This window comes from Lonchura striata, chromosome Z (assembly GCF_050655825.1).
Source record: "Lonchura striata isolate lonStrDom1 chromosome Z, ASM5065582v1, whole genome shotgun sequence".
Taxonomy (NCBI): domain Eukaryota; kingdom Metazoa; phylum Chordata; class Aves; order Passeriformes; family Estrildidae; genus Lonchura; species Lonchura striata.
The window spans coordinates 29,063,538-29,082,176 of record NC_140740.1 but is presented as its reverse complement, the minus strand read 5'-3'; positions in this window follow the sequence as shown (position 1 = coordinate 29,082,176).

Genomic DNA, 18,639 nt, shown 5'->3' with positions numbered 1-18,639 from the left:
GCATTATCCTTCCGGGGACAGATTGAAGATATCTCTTTCCCCTTCTCCTGGCTTGGAGACAAATCCCATCCTCTCCTTGTCCCTCCTCCCCCAGAAAAGGAGCTGAGGATGTAGACCAAGAAGGACAAATCCCCATGGCAGAACCTCGTGCAAGAGGCTGTTTTGAGCAGCTCCACAGTGCAAGAATCCAATGGGGAAGAAGATCCCCAGAGATCTTGCTCAAGGAGGAGTTCCAAACCCAGCTCAGGGTGCTCCAAGGAGGAAAGACCCACCCTGTGCCAGGATGGCAGCCGGAGATCCAGCTGGAGCTCAGACCTGGTGGTGTATGAGCAGCTTCATGCCAGAGAGAAGTCCAACAAATGCTTAGAATGTGAAAAGAGCTTCAGCTGGAGCTGCAGCCTGGTTCACCATCGGAAAATCCATATGGGGGAACAGCCCTATGAGTGTGAGGCACATAGGAAGAGTTTAATCCAGAGCTCCAATCTGATCTTTCACCAGATGATCCACCCATGAGCACATCCACCCTGGGAGACAACCTACAATTGTCTGGAGAGTGGGAAGAGCTTCTCCTGGCCATCATCCTTGACCAACACCAACAAACCCACCAATAAGGGAAGCCCTGTAACTGCCCCCACTGCACAATGAGCTTTGTCCTCTGTTCCAACTTCATCCCCCATCAGAGGATTCATGTTGGGAAGAGACCTGGTGGCCCACTTTCCCCAAGATCCACATTGGGAAGACACCTGTCCCTTTGCTTGCACCTGGCAATGATGCAAGGTGGGACCAAAGAACACGAGAGTCTGGCCATGTCCCCGTCATTATCTTTGATCCCACCTCAGGTCATTGCCAGAGACTAAGAAAGGAGCTCTCTCTCTTCCCATAGGAGAAGGGTGACCTTTCCAGGTAGGAGAAAATACATGGCCTGGAAGAGCTGGGTCAGTGTTGTCACAGTTTTCCCTGTAAGTCGTTTCTTTGTCTTATTCCTTCTGTTCTCAATATTGTTGTGGTTCCCAGTAACAACTTCCTATCCCAGCCTGGGATCTTTGCCTTTTGTGCCTCCACAAAACAAAACAGGGCCACTGTTTATGCTGCCGGTGCCCTGATCAGTTACAAGGAGGCATTTCTGCTCATCCACGCTGTAGCACTGTGGACTCAATTGAAATTTTGGTATTACTGCAGCTGAATGAGCCTTTGCCCCTGTTTATGCCTGGGCTGATTCCTATCCTTTCCTTTTCATAATTCACCAAACAACAACAGAAGTAATGTAACAATGGCAGCTGAAAATAATTGAAGAAGAGGAAAAAAATCCTCTAGAAATAATTTTGTCAAACCAGAAACAGAATCAACCTTAGCCAAGGATGTGCTGCCCAACCAGGCAGCACAAGCTCCACCAACAGACATGAATATAAAACATGTTTGACACCATAAATGTGTGTGCTGTCATAAACTGCTTTTCCAAAGTGATTTCAACTTCATTTGAGGATTGAAACACATTCATGCTTCAGCACCTGATGTATGAGCTGGGCGCACTAGGCAGCTGAGCTGCTTTGGGCAGCCAGAAATAAGACAAACTTTCTCAGCAGTATTTGGTTTGCTTTCTCTTTAATTTCTTCCCATGCGAGAGGAGACGGACTTCAGACTTACAGCTTCAAGAATATTTGAATTTTAACCACCTCGTAATTCACCTTATCTGGCTTTTTGTACAACCTGGTCTTATAAAACAGATGGATTTTTATTTATTTACTGTGGGACATAAGAACAGCTCAATAGCTGCCCCAGTGTTTCATTTTTTTCAAACAAAATCATATATAAAACAAATTACATCAGAGAAAGCCAATCAGAGTCAAAACAAGTTGCTGCATTGTTCAGTGAACATAAGCTAATTTTCAGAACTAAACCACAAAGTTGGGAATGTGAGTAAAGGTTTGAAATTGCTATAAAATGAATTGGCAAATTCCGTAAGTTCATGATTAAGCATCACAGATCAAAAGAAGAATATCTTTCTTAATCATCACCATATGATCAAAAGATTTTTAAGTCCTGGGTTTCCAATGAATTCTTTTAAAAGAAGTTGCATTTATCATCATGCTTCAGGAGAAAATAAAAATTGTCATGTTTGCAATTCAGGTAAAGTATATTTTTGAAACGAAACATTTCAGTGCTATTTCTTTGGTTTTTAAACTAGTCCTGTAACTTGGAGATCCTGCTATTTCACAGCTCTTAGCTCACAATATTTTACTCTAATGGAAGTAAGTTTGACTTGAGACTGTAAGACCGTTAGCTATTACAGTTTGTTGGTTTGGGTTTTTGTTGAACACATTTCTAGTAAGGCCACTTTTCTTTGCAACATCTTGCTTTTAATTCTGACACTTCTACCACACCCCCTCCTGTAGATGCACGAACACATGCACAGATAGATGTAAGGCAGTCCAAAATTCAAACCCCAGTTAAGGAATTACAGATTTTGGGCCAGGATGTGGAAGCACTACAACATAGCCCTGTAGACATAGACATGAACGATGTGTTGTAAACTCCATGTCAACAGACATGTGACTCTTAGGCAAAAATGATCTTTATATTGAATTTTCTAGAATTTATGGAGCAATGACTTTAACGTGGGAAGTAGCTAAGCAGGACGTTCTGATAGGATTAAGGAGTCTCAACCCACAACTGCAGGAAGAAATTCACTTCTAAATATAACTGAAAGTGAGATTAAAACACAAAGGAGGTTACATGTTGAGAATTCAAAGCGATAATACAACTTTTTTTTTTTTCATGAAAGATGAAAGAAAAGGAAATAGAAAATTAGGGAAATGCCAAGAAAAAATATGAGAAGCACAGGAAAGGGGTTTCTACCACCATGGCTCCAGCCCTGGTTTCTCTGTCAGCTGTGGCCCCAGGCAGCCAGACCAGCAAGGTGGGGTAGGAAAAGCCTCATAGGAGCAGCCAGGACAGCAAAGGACAGCAATGACAGCAAAGACTCCTGACACTTTGTAGACACCGTGCCATGTTGGGCACTTGTAAATTTAGGGATGTCTTGCTTTTTAAGGACAGATAGTAGCAATGGCACATGCACCACGAGCACCCTCAGGACAATGGCACATCCAGCATGTCCCTCCTGAACTCCCTCATGATCTCTGCTCCCTTGAGGAGTCGCTGAGGTCCATCATGTGTCCAGCTCTGCAGGACAACTGAACAAACTACCCAGAGCTGGGGGAAAGTGCTGCAAACAGCACCAGCACCAGCTCCCTTGGAGCAGGAGGAACACGTGTAGCTGATCCTGAGTCAGTGCAAAGTGCTGTTGGGTGGTTTGAACCCAACAGCAGAACCTTGACTCGGCACCGTGTAGAAGATGTCCCCTTGTCTGGTTTTGTTTTGTTGGCTGTTTGCTCCCACTGTTGACACTGAGCTGCTGTGGCTGAGGCTGAGACATCCCTCCTACCTTGTCAGCAGCAGGCCCTGTCCAGAACTGTACAAAATATGAGAAAAGCAGCTGGGAAGAACAATGCATGGAATCCTACAGCTCAGGAGCTCTTATGTCAGAGCCCTGCCTGTGCCTTCTGTTTGTCAGCACCTCCTTCTCTATGCACACAGTAGTGACTGGTGAAGGTCTTTTTTGCCTAAGAGCTCTTCAGAACCAAATGCTCTGCTGGGATTCTCACAATCTGTTAAGTTCATTGCAGGGAAACAGAAAAGCAAGGGCAGGGTAGCAGTTCAGCTGGAAGCTGGTCACTCCCTGCAAAGGGCTTGTGTGTGATGTGGGAACATCACATGCACGGATGGGCAAGAAGGGTAAATGTGCTCAGGTTGCTGCAGGTGAGGTTTAGGCTCATCTCAAGGGCAGTCAAGGGTGGTGAGCACTGGAAGATCCAGCTCCAGTCCCCATCCATTTCAGTGATGTCTGCAGCCTGGATCCAGAACACCCTGGGGGGCTCCTGTGGCTGGCTTTGCACTCAGGTGAGGATAAGAGGCCGTCTGAAGACCCTCACTCATTTCTCTGCCGATTGCCATGAGCAGGAACTCCCTTCTCCCACTGCAGTTCCGGCTTGGAGAAGGCAACAGTGCTGGTGCAGCCACTGCACTGTCACGTTGGCTGTTCCAAAGGAGCCTGGCAAGAACTTGGCAAGGAGTTGGCAAGGACTTGGCAAAGACCCAGCGTGGACCCAGCACAGAGTGGCCTACTGCAATTCCTGCTTCACTCTCCATCCTTAAGCTAAATGAACTGTTGGGGTGACTCTGGTTGTCTCTCACTGCAGACCCCTCATCTCCCTTGTTACCACCCTGACAGACGGAGATCAAGAACCCTCTCCCCAAGGACTGAGACTGAGACCCCTGCCACAGGGAGTGGAAGGATGGAGGGAATGGTGGTGTGACCACTATTGACATGACCTGTTCTTCTCCAGTAACTTCAATGGACTTATTCTTTATTGTGTTCATCCTGCTTGGGGGTTTCAGTGGACTCACCTGTTCTCCCACAGCAGTTTCAATAAACTCTTATTGTTCTGTATGTTCTCCCCTTTTTCCTCAGTGGACTATAACTGGACCCCTGGGTTAGGTAGGACTTTGGAGACTTTCCCCAACACAATAAGATGGATCCCCATCATCCGGACCAGTGAGGATCTCACCTGTGTCAGTAGCTATACCCATCCCCCTCTTTTCTCTCTCTCTTCTTCTATTTCCTCTCTGATCCCACTATCATATGTATTGTTTTGGCCCCTAATAAAGGTGAGTTTGTTGTGTTTAAACTGATGGTGCCCTGCTGTTTGCCTTTTTTGCACTTTTGGGATTGGCCAACGAACCATCACAACACCCCGCTATGGGCAGATCGTGACACCAGGAGCCGCTGAGGCCGGCAGTGGGCACCAAGGCTGGGGCTCGTGGGCCGGGAGGCGGCTCTGGGGGCTGTGACACGCCAGGGCATGGGTCACAGTGGGAGCTGTGAGCAGGGGCACTTGGCAGCTGAGTGACATGGTTCTGCTGGCTGTGACATCACAGAGGACAGGTGACACAGGCTCCTGTGTCCAGGGGCAGCACAGGGCAGTTGGATTCTGGCAGCCAGTGAGTGCACATGCAGGGGGAATGCTGGGCTGGATGGGAGCTGGGAAAGGTGCCCTGGGGGTTTAAAGCCAGAGTGGGAGCTGGGACCCTCAGGGTAGGGCACTGTCCTCTGAGCTGGGGGAAGAGGAGCTTGGAGATCTCAGCGTGAAAGGTGCCCAGAGAGGCTTTGGGGACATTTCAGGTGTCGCCAGCCCCCTGCTCCCTCCCAGCCAGACATGCTGAACTCTCTTTCTTCCACCAGGCCATGTCTCCAACACTGACCTTCCTTCTGGCCCTGTTAGCCACCCATGCTGGAATGAAGGTGAACCAAGAAATTGAAAATAAGGAAGTCAGTTGTATGCTGGAGCGTGAAGAATATTTGCATCAAGAGATGATGCGGCTCCTGCAGGAGATTGAGGGGAGCAGTGGCACCATGGAAGCCCTGCTCCGCTCTGTGATGGAAAAGCAGTGGCTTTTTTTCATCAGTGCAGCAGTCCTGGCTCAGGTTCTTGCTATGGGCTGCTGGCTGGTCAGGAGAAGAAAGCGTGGCTCTGCCAGCAGGAGGAGGCAGGAGGGATCCAGCAGGAAGGAGAAGGTCAGTGAACATGAGAAGGTCAAGGGTATAGGCAGGGTGGCAGCACTTTGGCTGTGCCCAGCCCATCACCAGTGGGCACATCCAGGATAAGGCTGGAGTGGGCTGTCAGCAGCCTGATCTAGGTGAGAATGTCCCTGCTCGTTGCTGTGAGGTCACAGTGGACAGCCTGTAAAGGTCACTCCCAAGCTCAGCTGTTCTGTGATTCTGCAGCAGGGCCTGCCCAGCACAAAGGTGCTGTAGGAGCTGGTGGAAGATCTCCTCAGCGTCTGCCGAGTGCTGTCCCGGAGGAACTTCATGCCGGAGCTGCACCCAGCCGCCGGGACGGACACCAGCCCCACCTGCAGCGCCCAGGAGAACAGCAGCACCTACCGCACGCTGGTCATCCTGCGGCCACCGCCCGGCCACTCCTTCAGCCCGGAGAGCAGGAAATGGCCGCCAGCCGAGCGCATCCGCGTGGGGCTGGAGTGCCTGTGCTCCGGGGAGCAGCTGCTGGGGCACACGTGCTTTCTCCACGCCTCTGGTGGCCAGCTGCCCAGCGACCAGGAGTGGTACCTGATGGACACCCTCTGCACGGGCTCCTACTTGGACCCAGAGAAAGTCACCCGCTGGGTGCAGATGTTGGTGGCGTCGGCCTGGCTGCTCCTGCCGCACTCGCGCCGTTTGCAGCTGCCGGCGCTGCCCTGCGGCAAGTCCTGCAGGTTCCGGCTGAGCGGCGCCTCTGGCCTGCACCGCAGCATCGAGATGGTTCTGGCCGTGCAGCAAGGCAGCTCCTGTGCCTGCCTGAGCCTTGAGTAGGCAGCAGCCGTCGATTCTTTAGTTCCTTTATTATGAACTCTGAAGAAGATAGCCAAGTGAAAATACTTCTAAAATCTCCCAAAGCAGAGCTAGGAAGGTTAACATGATTTCAAATATGTCAAAAGTTTAGTTAAGGAAAATTAAACATCCATAGGAGGTTTTCCTACAATTTTGTAGACTTAAAAAAATAAAATTCAATGATTCAACAAACATTTGGTCTACCATCAAGTCAGGAAGAGTAAGGAGGAGCTGGGTTGGAAGAGTGCCATGTGCAGGAGTGTGGGCAGAGCTGGTTTACCACGAGGTTGGTGCGGCAATAGGATACATAAGGGTGACTGTCCCTTTTTCTTTATTCAGTCCCTTGTAGCAGTTCAATAAACCTTTTAAAATTTTTAGAAGTGAGGCGTTGTTTCTCACAATGCATAAAGCTGATGCAATATCAGGTGTATAAAAGTTGGAGCCACCATTTTGTGCACGAGCCTCTGGCATTTTGCCACACACCCAGCGGTGTCCCTTTTGCTTTGCTGATCTACTTGGGATCTGGGTCATTTATAAGGAGCAGCGGGCAGAGGCCCTCAGCCGTGCCTGTGCCTCAAGGGCAGGAGCACAACGGAAATGAACAGTGCTAATGTCTTTATTGATGTTCAGCTCGTTATTAAAAAGATCAGCTGGGCAGGGGACCAACACAAAGCTGAGCCCCTCTATTGTAGCTTTCCCAGGTAGCCAAAGGGTGAGGAGGTGTGCAGAATCTGTCACTGAGGTCCAGAGCAGCAGCTGTTCCCTCTCCTTTCCTCGTGGCACACTGGTAGCTGAAGGGTGAGGAGGTGTGCAGAGTCTGTTACTGAGGTCCAGGGCAGCAGCTGTCCCCTCTCCTTTCCTCACGGTAACACCAGGGAAATCTGCCTCTTTGTTCCTGGTTTGCACAGCTCATTCCAGTCTAATCTTCCGTAGGTGATGGTGACACGTCAAACATCGATCAGGGGATGTGTTTCCCTCTTCCTCAGCTAGGGCACCTGTCCAGCCCCCTCTGCTGTGTTTAGTTCTCCATTTAGAGGTGTCTTTACCCCCCAAAACACATCCCATAGTTCTACCGGCTGCCCTATTTGCATCTTATTACTAGAATGGCAAGTGGGTGATGGGGGGAGGTGGGGGGGAGGTGGGGGAAGTGATCTCCAGGTAGTTTAGAGAAAACAAACATAGAAATTAGATAATTAACATTTAAACATCAGTACTCAGCTAGAGCCAGCAGTCATCCTAGTATTGCCATGGGAGCCAGGAAGGCTCTTTTGTTCATTACAACAGCCAGGAGCTGGCAAGAGGGGCAGCTCGCCCACCTGGCCATAGCAGGAGCTGCTCACCTCCGAGGCTCCGTCACTTCCCAAAGAGAAGGGCCCGGATCCCAGGACACCCTGGAGCCCTGCAGTGAGTGGAGCCGCCGGTGCTGTAAAGACAGTGCAGCCAGCACAGGTTGAGGAGAAAGAGATGAGGCTCTTTCTGTGCCACGCTGTGGCAGCTCTGCCCTCTCGGCCTTCACCTTGAGCCCTTTGCTTTTCCCTCAGCTCTGATCCCTGTCCTTGGCCAAGGGCCCCTGGAGCCCTTTCCAGGGCTGCAGGAAATCTCCCTCAGTCACAGAATCACAGAATCCCTAGGCTGGAAGATCATCGAGTCCAGCCCATGCCCTAACACTTCAACTAAACTGTGGCACTGAGTGCATATCCGGTCTTTTTTAAACACATCCAGAGATAGTGATTTCACCACCTCCCTGGAGAGTTCTGTCCCAGGAAGAACCAAGATCAGTGCTTCGTGCACTGATCCAGTGTAATCCATTAGGTGCTTTCCATCTGATTTTTATGCTTTCAGGCTCATCCCAATACTTACTCAATTTGCTGATTGACCAATATGGGTTAGCTCCAGGGTTTTTGTACCAGCAAAGCCCAATGTTTAACTCTGTTCACAGTTATCATTTTTTTCCTGGCTCCGGTACCCAGTAGGGCTTTCAGGCTGCCAGACCTTGATGTGGCTGGTGGAATTTATGGATAGGGTGGATACGCATGGAGTGTATCCTACAATTTCTGAATATAACCCTCCCTCTCTGCTAAGTCAGAATATTCCAATTACTCGTTGGTCCAGTACCCACCCCTCTGGTCTCAGAATTATTTTGGGGGTCTCACATGTTTCCCATTTCAGTAGTTGCTCAGGAGTCAAACCCTCACCCCTCCAAGGCCATTTTTCAGTGGATTTTAGCCCCCCACAGACCCAGCAATTAGACAACCTCAGCTCTGTGGAAATTTCCTGCATCAGATCCACAAAAAGATTTTGATCTGAAGCAGGCAATCCCCATTTTGTGTATTGTTTTTCCAACTGGTCATACTGCTCACTTAGAAATCTCAGCCTTTCTTGTTCTATTCTCTTTTTCTTCATCTCAGCTTCCTGTCTTTTTATCTCCTGCATTACCTGTTTCATCTTATTTTCTGGGTCCATCCCTTCTTTATCCTTGGTGAAACAAAACATTTTATCATACTGTAGACAGGCCCTGTCATCCTGGTCCTCTAAGAGGCCCAGGATGATTGTCTCAGATTCTAGAGGTATCCCATTTTCATATTTTAGGTTATTTCCCAGCCAGTAGATTTTTTTTTCCCCCATTACACACATACGAATCTTGTTTTGATTATAACACACTGGGTTAGCTTGGAAATAAGCAACAAAGATAGACTCCTGCTTTCCCCCAACCCATAATGTAGGGTTACATTCGTTACAAGCTGGAATTGAGATTTCCCCTGTGCTCCTTCGATGTAAATGATGAGCTGACTGTCCATTTTCAAGGTATGTTTTTGGTTTCCCTTTGAATTTGTACACCCCCTGTTGAGTGTTTGTTTTAAGGCAAGGTTTATTCGGCTTACCTTCATTGCAGTTCCATGAGGTAAGGGGTAATTTCTCTGGGTATCTGCCACTGAGTTCCCCCTTCCCAAGATTAGGGAGGTTATTGAGGCACGTGGCTAGACTTGGGCTCACCAGGAGTACTTCCACCGCTAGGATCCCTCTGCCGTTCCCGATGCCCACGGGGGTGCCTCCAGCAGCCGAGTAGTCCATCTTCTTGGCAGCAGGAATCTTTGTCCGTGGTTTCATACCAAGACCGAGCTGCATTCCTTCGTTTAAAAATGTCCCACTGGCATAATTCAACAGGATCTTCACTGCAGGGTACCTTGTTCAACCTATGACACTCAACAGTAATAATTTTAGCTTTTCCTTCTAATTTCCTCCTTAATCCATTCTGATATAAGTGAAACCAGATTATTGAATTCAATTGAGACAATCTCAGCTTTGCGGCTAATACCAGAAAATGGCTTGTCAGGTCTTGCTCCTGCTCAAAGCACTTTCCACATAACCCACTTGGTTTTATTCCTCCCCCGCAATGAACCATCCAAACCTTATGAAAGTATTTGTGAGGGAAATGTACAAAAGGATAACAGTTTCACTTTGGCACAGAACATTTGACAGAGATGCTTTCAGTCATTTACCTGGCTGGCTGCAGGGTTATGTTCAAATCTCCAGCGGGGAGGTGATTTCCCACTCTGGAGATCGACTTTCTTCACTCTCCATGCTGTGTCCACCCCTTTTCTGCAGTTCCTATAGCAGTATCTGTAGTCAAAAGAAGAATGAAGAGTCCCTCCCAATGAGGCGCTAATGTGGCCTCCTTCCATGCTTTCACAAATACTTTGTCCCCAGGTTGTATTTTATGTATCCAGAAGCTAAGAGGGCTGTGCTGCATGATCAGCCCTGGCTTTCGCAATTGCTCGAGATTCTTATTTAATTCTACCAGGTATGATTGTATTTGTCTATTCTCTAATCTTGGATCCCTACAGGCATACCATGGGTATAAGGCATATAACATTTCAAAAGGTGAAAGTCCCATCTCAGAATGAGGCATAGTTTTTATATTTAATAAGACAAACAGGAGGCATTTTATCCATGACATTCTTGTTTCTAACATCAATTTGGCTAATTGGGCTTTTAATGTTTGATTCATTCTCTCAACTTGCCCTGAGCTTTAGGGGTGCCACGGGGTGTGGTATTCCCATCAAATGCCTAAAGCATCTGCCAATAGCTTAACAATTTTTGATGTGAAATGTGTTCCTTGGTCCGAATCAATGCAGCTTACTAACCCGTATCGAGGTATAATTTCTTCCAATAAGATTCTTGATACTGTTTGGGCTAGAGCCCGGGAGCTTGGGAAAGCCTCTACCCAGTGGGTTAGTTTGTCTACTATGACTAATAAGAATTTGTATCTCCCAGCCTTGGGTAGATCAGTGGAATCTACCTGGACCTGATAATCCAGGAAGCAGTCTTTGGACTGTGGTTTTTTCCACTCCTGAATCCACTAAAAAGTCCAACTCCTGTTTTTGGTGTCCAACCTTTAATTTTATCAAGGGCTCTCTAGATGTCTGTGACCCCAAATTATAAAGCCCCTCACACCTCTATTCTTCTTCAAAGACCACTTCATCCTTTATTCTTTTCTTACAATCCCTCTTGAGGTGTTCTTTCTTTTTACAGTAAAAACGTTCAGGGGCACTTACCCGTTTGTTTGACTTTTGTGTGTGTCCCGGCTTTCCCTGGGGCTTCCGGGCTGGAGCTGATGTTCCAGCTGTTTGTGCTTGTGCTTCCCTAACTGCTGCTACCAACACCCTGGCTTGTGTCTTTTGTTTTTCCTCATCCCTTCTCACACACACCTTCTGTGCTTCTCTCAATAGTTCCTGTAAACTTCTTTCTTACCAATTATCTATTTTTTTCTAACTTTCTTTGAACGCCCTCCCATGATTTAGCAATGAATTGCATTTTTAAAAGGACCTCCCCCCCAACCCCGCTCCAGGGGATTCAGGGTCAGTACCAGAATACATTTGTAGACTTTTTCTGAGCCTCTCCAGCCACTCGGTAGGAGTTTCATCCTTCCCCTGGCATACTCCCAGCGCCTAGCTAATATTTTGTCCCTTGGGGACCACTCCCTGAATATCTTCTACTACCATGTTTCTCAATCCAATCATTTTTGCTCAATCCGCCTCTGTCTGAGTGTTCCCTGATGGTCTTTGCTCCAGCCACTTTTCATTGCCCCACTCCTGCCCTGGGGATTCCTGAATTCCCAATCTTTTATGGCAGCCTGCCTTATTATATCTCGTTCTTCAACATTAAACAAGGATCTTAATATAGCTGGGATCCCCCTGCTTGGAGTTTTGTTTAAAGATGTATGGACTTGCACAGAGACAGTGATAATTACATGGATATTTACATATGGATGTTGCCATTCGTATGGGTGTTTTTCTGTATGTCTGTTGTAGTATTTTTGAGTGTATGCTCTGTATATATTGGTTGTGTATATATACATATATGTTTGTGATTACTTATATATGTATATAAGTATACATGTATGTTGTTTTTTCTGTGTTTAGTTCTATTTTCTATGGGTACAGTTTTGTTGCAGTCTAAGTCTGTTGATGCAGTCATAGATATATGGCTCTTTAAATAGGTATGTTAGTATTTGTACTGGTAGATACGTCTATTTTTATACTTTCATATGTATATTATTCCATTTCTGTGTGTAATTATTTTTACCTACGTATCCAGATGTATAGCTGTATATTTGTATTTGACGGATTTGTATGGATATTGATCTTGGTACAGTGATATTTGTAAATTTATAGATAGGTTTGTGTTCTATATCTGTTTATATATTGTATATAACATGTCATATTTAATCTGTGTTTATGTCTATTGTTATATATGTATTTATATATATGTGTGTGTATATGTATTTAGTTCTATTTAAGCATGTACAGAGATCTATAGTTGTATAATTCTCTCAATCGAGCTCTTGGTACAAGGTTGCTTGGGGAGGGAATGCATATTTTTCTATTTTTATATGGGCTGTATACTTGTAGTTGTCGGAATCTGTGGTATTGATGATTCTGAGATTGTAAAACGTCTCTGTCTTTCAGCCCCGTTGCCAAAGAAGAAGTCATAATTCGTCTGTGCTGGTTTTCAAGGTTGTTTATTCTTGCTTATCTATAACATGTTGTGCTGCCCTGCCACAGCTCTGTCCTGCAGGGCAGCATGTGGGGCTGTACCCCTCAGTGGGATGTCACAAACATTATATACCAGAAACTACGTGTGCTATATTTACAATAACATGCCAATATCTATCATCTACTTTGAACAGTGTGTCCCCAGTCTAAACCAATAGAAAAATGCCAACACTGCAGTGAAACATGGAGGGCATGAAGAAGGAGAAAAAGGACAAGACACACCCAATTGCCTCCATCTTGTCCCCTTGGAACCCCTAATCCAGAAACCTACAATTTTACTTTTGCACCCGTGCCACACTTAATTATTACTTCTATCAAACACTCAGAGCTTGTAATTCATCCTGTAAGATTGAAAACTCTTTTCCATGGACAGAGATCACAGACAGTGTCTCTTGGGGCTCTGTACAGGGGAGCTCCTGACCCCCTGCCAGCATCCCAGGCCTTCTAGGGCAGCCAGAGGGAAGCCCTGGATTCCCACAGTAGCAATATGTCATCAATTAAGTTGTTAAATACCTAATTGATCTTTGTATATAGTGAGTTGTTGTAGAGGTTGGCAATAAAGTAAGTTTCGTTAACTGAAAGTTTTGAACTGAAGTTGGGAAGCCAGAGCCCCAGGAATATTTCTCTGTCTGCTCTGGGGTGTCCTGACCCCCAGGGGAGCACTGACTTTGACCCTCATTCATGGAGAAAACTTCCAAAGCCTTAAGGTAAATTAGAAACCACAAAAGTGTGAAAGAAATTGTACAGATTGTAGAGAGTAGTGTAGCATGTCACAAGGGTGAGGAATTTATGGTTTAGGATTTTTAGTATGTTATAGATGGGTTCAAGATGGACGATGTTGTCTCAAGTTCCTTTCTTCTCTCTTCTTCCTCTTTCTTCTTGGGTTTAGCTGGTATGTTGTAATTGGGTAGAAAAATCTACATTGCAGGCCTTTAGGGGTCAGTTTTGGGGTGAGAAAGGAAAATAATCTAGGTGTCACCTCTTAATTGGGTAATTTAGTTTTTGATTAGACTTAAAAGTCCTTGCAGCACAAGGTTGTTGGCCATTTTTGTGCTGTTTTCACGCATGTAAGATCTGGGCACAGACAGTGTGCTGAAGTTTTGATAAGATAACAATAAACAGCAGCTGAAGACAGAAAAAGTCCAATGTGTCTCCCGTTCCCGACACAGAACTCTCGAGGAGGGTCTCCCCTGCCAGGGGAGCCCCCAGGGAGTTGCCCAACTTGGGGCCCGCAAACTCGTATTTGGTATTTGTATATTTTTACCTAGACTGCTTGTAATAATCTAATAAATTCCTGGTTTCAGCCTTAATTGAGATTTGTATAGTTCTGTATTGTCAGTGCAGATGTAGCAATTTGTAATAAGTGACATTTTTCAAGTGAAATTGATTCTCGTGCATTTGTCGATCAGCAGTGTGGCTGTAGCAATCTGCAGGAAAAGCCATTTGTCAGCTGCACTGGGTGTTCTGTGATTTGTGCTGCCCAAAGCCATGAGCAGATGGAAATGCTGGAGGATTTTCGCCATGAAAATCTCCAGCCATGCCCAGCACATGCCTCACTTGCACTCAGGCTGGGCAAGGGAAGCACAGATTTGGGATGGCAGCAGAGCCACACGTTGGCTCAGAACTCACTGCAAAGGCCTGCTGAGGAAACTCCAGGACTCCACTGAGAGTAGAACTCCAAGCAGGAGCCACCCGGGGAGGACAAATCCACGCCATCCCAGGGGCAGCTCTTTAGGCAGCACTCCAAGTGTCCCTCTGAAGCTCGTCCTGGAGACCAGGAGCCAACAGGGATCCTGAGCCAGCTCCGCTGCCTTTGGCAGCACTTTGGCAAATGAGCTGCAGCAAGGGGGAGGCGACAGTGACTGTGACTGCTGCAGGCTGGGGATGAAGGAAGGGCCATGGACACAAGTGCCGAGATGCTCCAAAATCCAGGACAACTGGGGAGCAACAGGTTCTGACAAGCAGTAAAATGATGGAAGCCCTCTGTGTGAAGTGCCCTGAACTGCCAGGGGGGTTGCTGCTAGCATCAGCAGGAGCAGAAGGCAGCAGGATCTGCTTGTTTTCCCGGGTCTGTTTCTGGACACAGGCTCTGATGGCCCCTGCTCCCACAAAGCCTCTGCCCATGGAGGCTGCAGGGCAAAAGCAATCCCAGCGCAAAGAGAGGCTTTGCAGTTGAAGTCCACTGTCCTTTAGTTTAGGGGAGGAATGAGTGCAGTGCCAAAGCACAGCAGCTGGGCTGCAGGGCCCCTCACAGCTGTGTGTGTGTGCTGCAGGCCCACTGATGTGCCCATGCTGCAACATGTGCAAGAAGGACAAAGTGACCTGACTGTATTTTTAGCACAGCAACTCCTCCATCTGATGGCACACTTCCCCACCAGCCAGGGCGAGGCCTTGGCCAGAGCCAAAGCCTGCACTGGGAGGAGTTTCCCCCAAAATACCCTACAGAAGCCTGTATTTATGTCAATTGGGAAAGTTTCCTAAAGTGATACATTTCTTGCAGATAACTACACAAGGTTATACAGAGTTAGCCTGTCTCTGTAGTCGATTTTTAGCTAAATATTGATGGGGTTAATGACCCCAGGATCTATCTTGTAAGTCAGCTGTGGCTCAGGCTTGCTGCTCAGGCCTCAGCACATCAGACAGTGAATTTAGAGAATGTTTGAATTTAGAGAATGATAAAGGCTATAGTTTCTTTACTTCTTTTAGCCCAATACTTCTACTCTCAATAAATCATAAGTCTTTCTGTACATTCTGGCAAACAGACTATCCAAAATTTTCATTGTTTCTAAGTGTTAAAATTATCCACCCTAAGAAACTCAGTCACTTCCAAAATGAGCTTGAAATAAGCTATTATTTTAAAACAAAACCAAAACTTTTTCTAAGGGAGGAGTTTCAAAAACTCCTCTGGGAAAACAATGCAGATGGTTTGAAGTACCCATTTCCTGCCAGGAGCAGAGGGATGCCAACCTGGGCAGAGTTCACACAAAGCTCATTTCAGTACAAAGGTGATACAAGAGTGATTGCGGACGGACAGAGGGGCTTTGCAGCTCTGCTGGGGCTGCAAAGTTCAGGCTGCTGTTCACAGCTATAAAAGCAACTCCTGCTGCTGTAGCAAAGCTGTTTGAAGACACAGACAGTTTATTTATGAGCCAGGTCCTGGTGTGATGAAGAAGCAGCATCTCTACCCCAAAATCTACCAGCAGCATTACCACATCATTCCTCAGCCAATTTGCTGCCAGAACCTGTAATCCCAGGAGCAATTTCCAGGGAAAGGGGAGCAGGTTCTACTCATTCCTTCTAACAGCTCTTACACCATGGCAGAACTCTCAGCAGCCCAGATTCTCCTTGGAAAGGCAGGATGCTATCTTGCTTCTCACTTTTCAGGATTGCTCATCATTTACAAGGCTTTACTCATATATTCTGAATGCTTTCACCATGATAATGAATAGTCTAAGAGCCTGTGATGAAGTCCTTTTACTTTGTATCTGCTATTTCATGCAGGGAGGGGATGGAGGAAGGCAGGAGATTCCATGCTTCAGGGAAGGGACACCCATGAGAAACCTCTGACAGGTGCACCTTCCACGGAAATTAAATTTACAGGGGAAACATTACACCCTAGGAAGAAATGTCACAATTCAACTTCCCGTTTTGATTTTAGGAACAGGCTTCAAATGCTCCAAGCACAGGGACCACTGAGACTCTAAGACACACCACATCCCTGCCAAAATTCCCAGCAGCCATGACAAAATGGCTGCAGAAATAACGCAGCATCCTGGCCCTCCTGTTGTGTCAGGAATAAGCTGCTGGGATTAGAGCCCAAGGGACAAAAGTTGTTCTAGCTGAGCATATTTTGAAAGGAGACAAAGGAAGAGATCAAGCGTCTCTAGCGTAGAAGTTTAAAGTTTGTGAGAAATGTTTCCAAGAACTGGACAAAGGATGGGACAGCAGACAGAAAGTACCAGAAGCAGGACAACCAGAAAAATAAACCAAACAACAGCTTTAATAAGAATTTTTATTTTCAGCCTTCCAGCTTCCATGTCTTCTCTCTTAAAGTGTTCAGAGGCAGTTCTATAGCTGAACTAGACAGAACTGCAAGGTACCTATTTCTAACAATCTCTCTTCACAAGTTCTCTTCTGACTTTATAATCAAATACCACAAATTGTCATATTAAACACAGGTGACTGCTGCATTCTCCCTGGCTCCTCTTCACAGGGATATTCCTGCTTTCCATTCTGCCTGTTCTAATGTAATTTCTGCATTTCTACTAAATGTTAACATAATGACTGCCAGAAAGAGAAATTTTAAAAAAACACAGAGGTACAGAATGGAATTCTCCTTATAAAGATAACAAATTATTGTGAGTTGTGAGTAGCACCAGAGAAACAGACATATATATATATATGCATTAAACTTAAACCTAATGGGGGGGGGAGGGGGGGAAAAGCTGTAAGCTAAAGACCACTCCTCTCAAAACAAATTCATGTGGGTTAATAGAATTCAGAGGTGCCTCAAGACATTTCCCGCATCAGATCTCTGGATTTAGGTTATCAAGACAGACATTTCTTATAACTGGCACTGACCACTAAGATGAAATTTGGATTATTCTTTCCATTATATACTTATCTACCACAGAGCCACAGCTTCTTGTGTTACTGCCTTTAAAACATCACAAACTCACAGGCTGTTTCCTATCTCGCCATCCCCCACAGTGGGAAAGAAAGAAATTCATTGAATCTTTCCAAGAGCATCTCTCCCTCACAAGTTCCCTGTTTGTTTCTGTTCTCTGGTTCCACTTACAGACGACGTGGGAAAGGTGGAGGAGGGATCACTACTTGTAAAGAGGTGAAAACCGTTTTAACCAGACATGGTTAAAATGGACTCAAAGATCGGAACGGGACGTGGGCAGGAAACCATCACAATTTCCAACGGTGGCCACACGCTGTCACCAACGCACCGAGCTGCAAGCGGAGCCACAGCCTCCATGGCCTGTACCTGGAGCCAAGTGTACCACAGCTAAAGAGCAGGCTCAGAACAGACACTGCTAACGAGGTTTTCTGCAGGCACACCACTGCAGAGCTGAGGGCAGCACATCCCACAGAGCACCTTCACCCTCACACGGCTACAGATGTCTCACCTTGAGCTTTTCATTCTATGTTGTTACTTCCTCAAGATCCTGGTGTAGTTCCTCCAGTTCATTAAGGCGATTCCCAGCAAGTCTTCCAGCTCTGCATTCATCTCCTCAAACTGTTGGCATAAACTGCTTGTAAATCCTGCTGTTAATGTGTCTCCTGAAAATGCTAATGAACTATCTGTTCATGCAGTAACAGCAATCACAGACTGAGCAGTCAGGTAACTTGACCAAGAAAGACAGAGTGTAATTCCACCAGGTGTTTTTTAAGTAGAAACCTCACACACAGATAAAATGGCTTACACAGAGTCACCCAGCTTTGTGGCACAGGATCTAAAAATTTAAGAAAAATTATGTTGAAGAGTTTGTTCAGTGGCTGCCGCAAAGCTTCCCATATGTTTCAGCAAGAAAATTATATCAGATCCCATTTTGGGATCAAGTCAGCAGGGAAATTTTGAGACAGGTAGATCCTTCCATCTCAAAATATACCTATATGGCCCACCACAATATTGTTAAGAATAATTATGAAGCATTGCCACAATCATCATCTGACAAACCAAACCCCAGTTCTAACCCCAGTTCCCAAAACCGTACTCCTTTTTCTTCTCCCTCTCCCCCAAGACCGGGAATTCTTAAGGGAACAACACGCCAGTGCCCACAGGAGACCCCTGGCTCCCTCAAAAACTCTTGGGACCCCTGCCAGAGCAGTGCCAGCCACACTGCTCCAGACTCTCCCCTCACCCCAATTTCCGTGTACAGCCCCGTCCCAGAGTCATTTTGTTAGTTTCAATATCCCCAGTCCCAGTCTCTCCCAAAATGTCTCCCCACAAAGTGGCCTCCCTGAGGCACAAGATAGCGGACACCGCATGGCGCTTCCTGCCACTTTTGGTCCCCCTTCCCATAAACCCCTTCCAGCTTCTTCCCTTCCTGCTTCTTCCCAAAACTCCTTCCTCCCGGCAACCAACCCCTTCTGCTCCCAAGATTTTCCTGCCTATACCTTCCCTCTGCT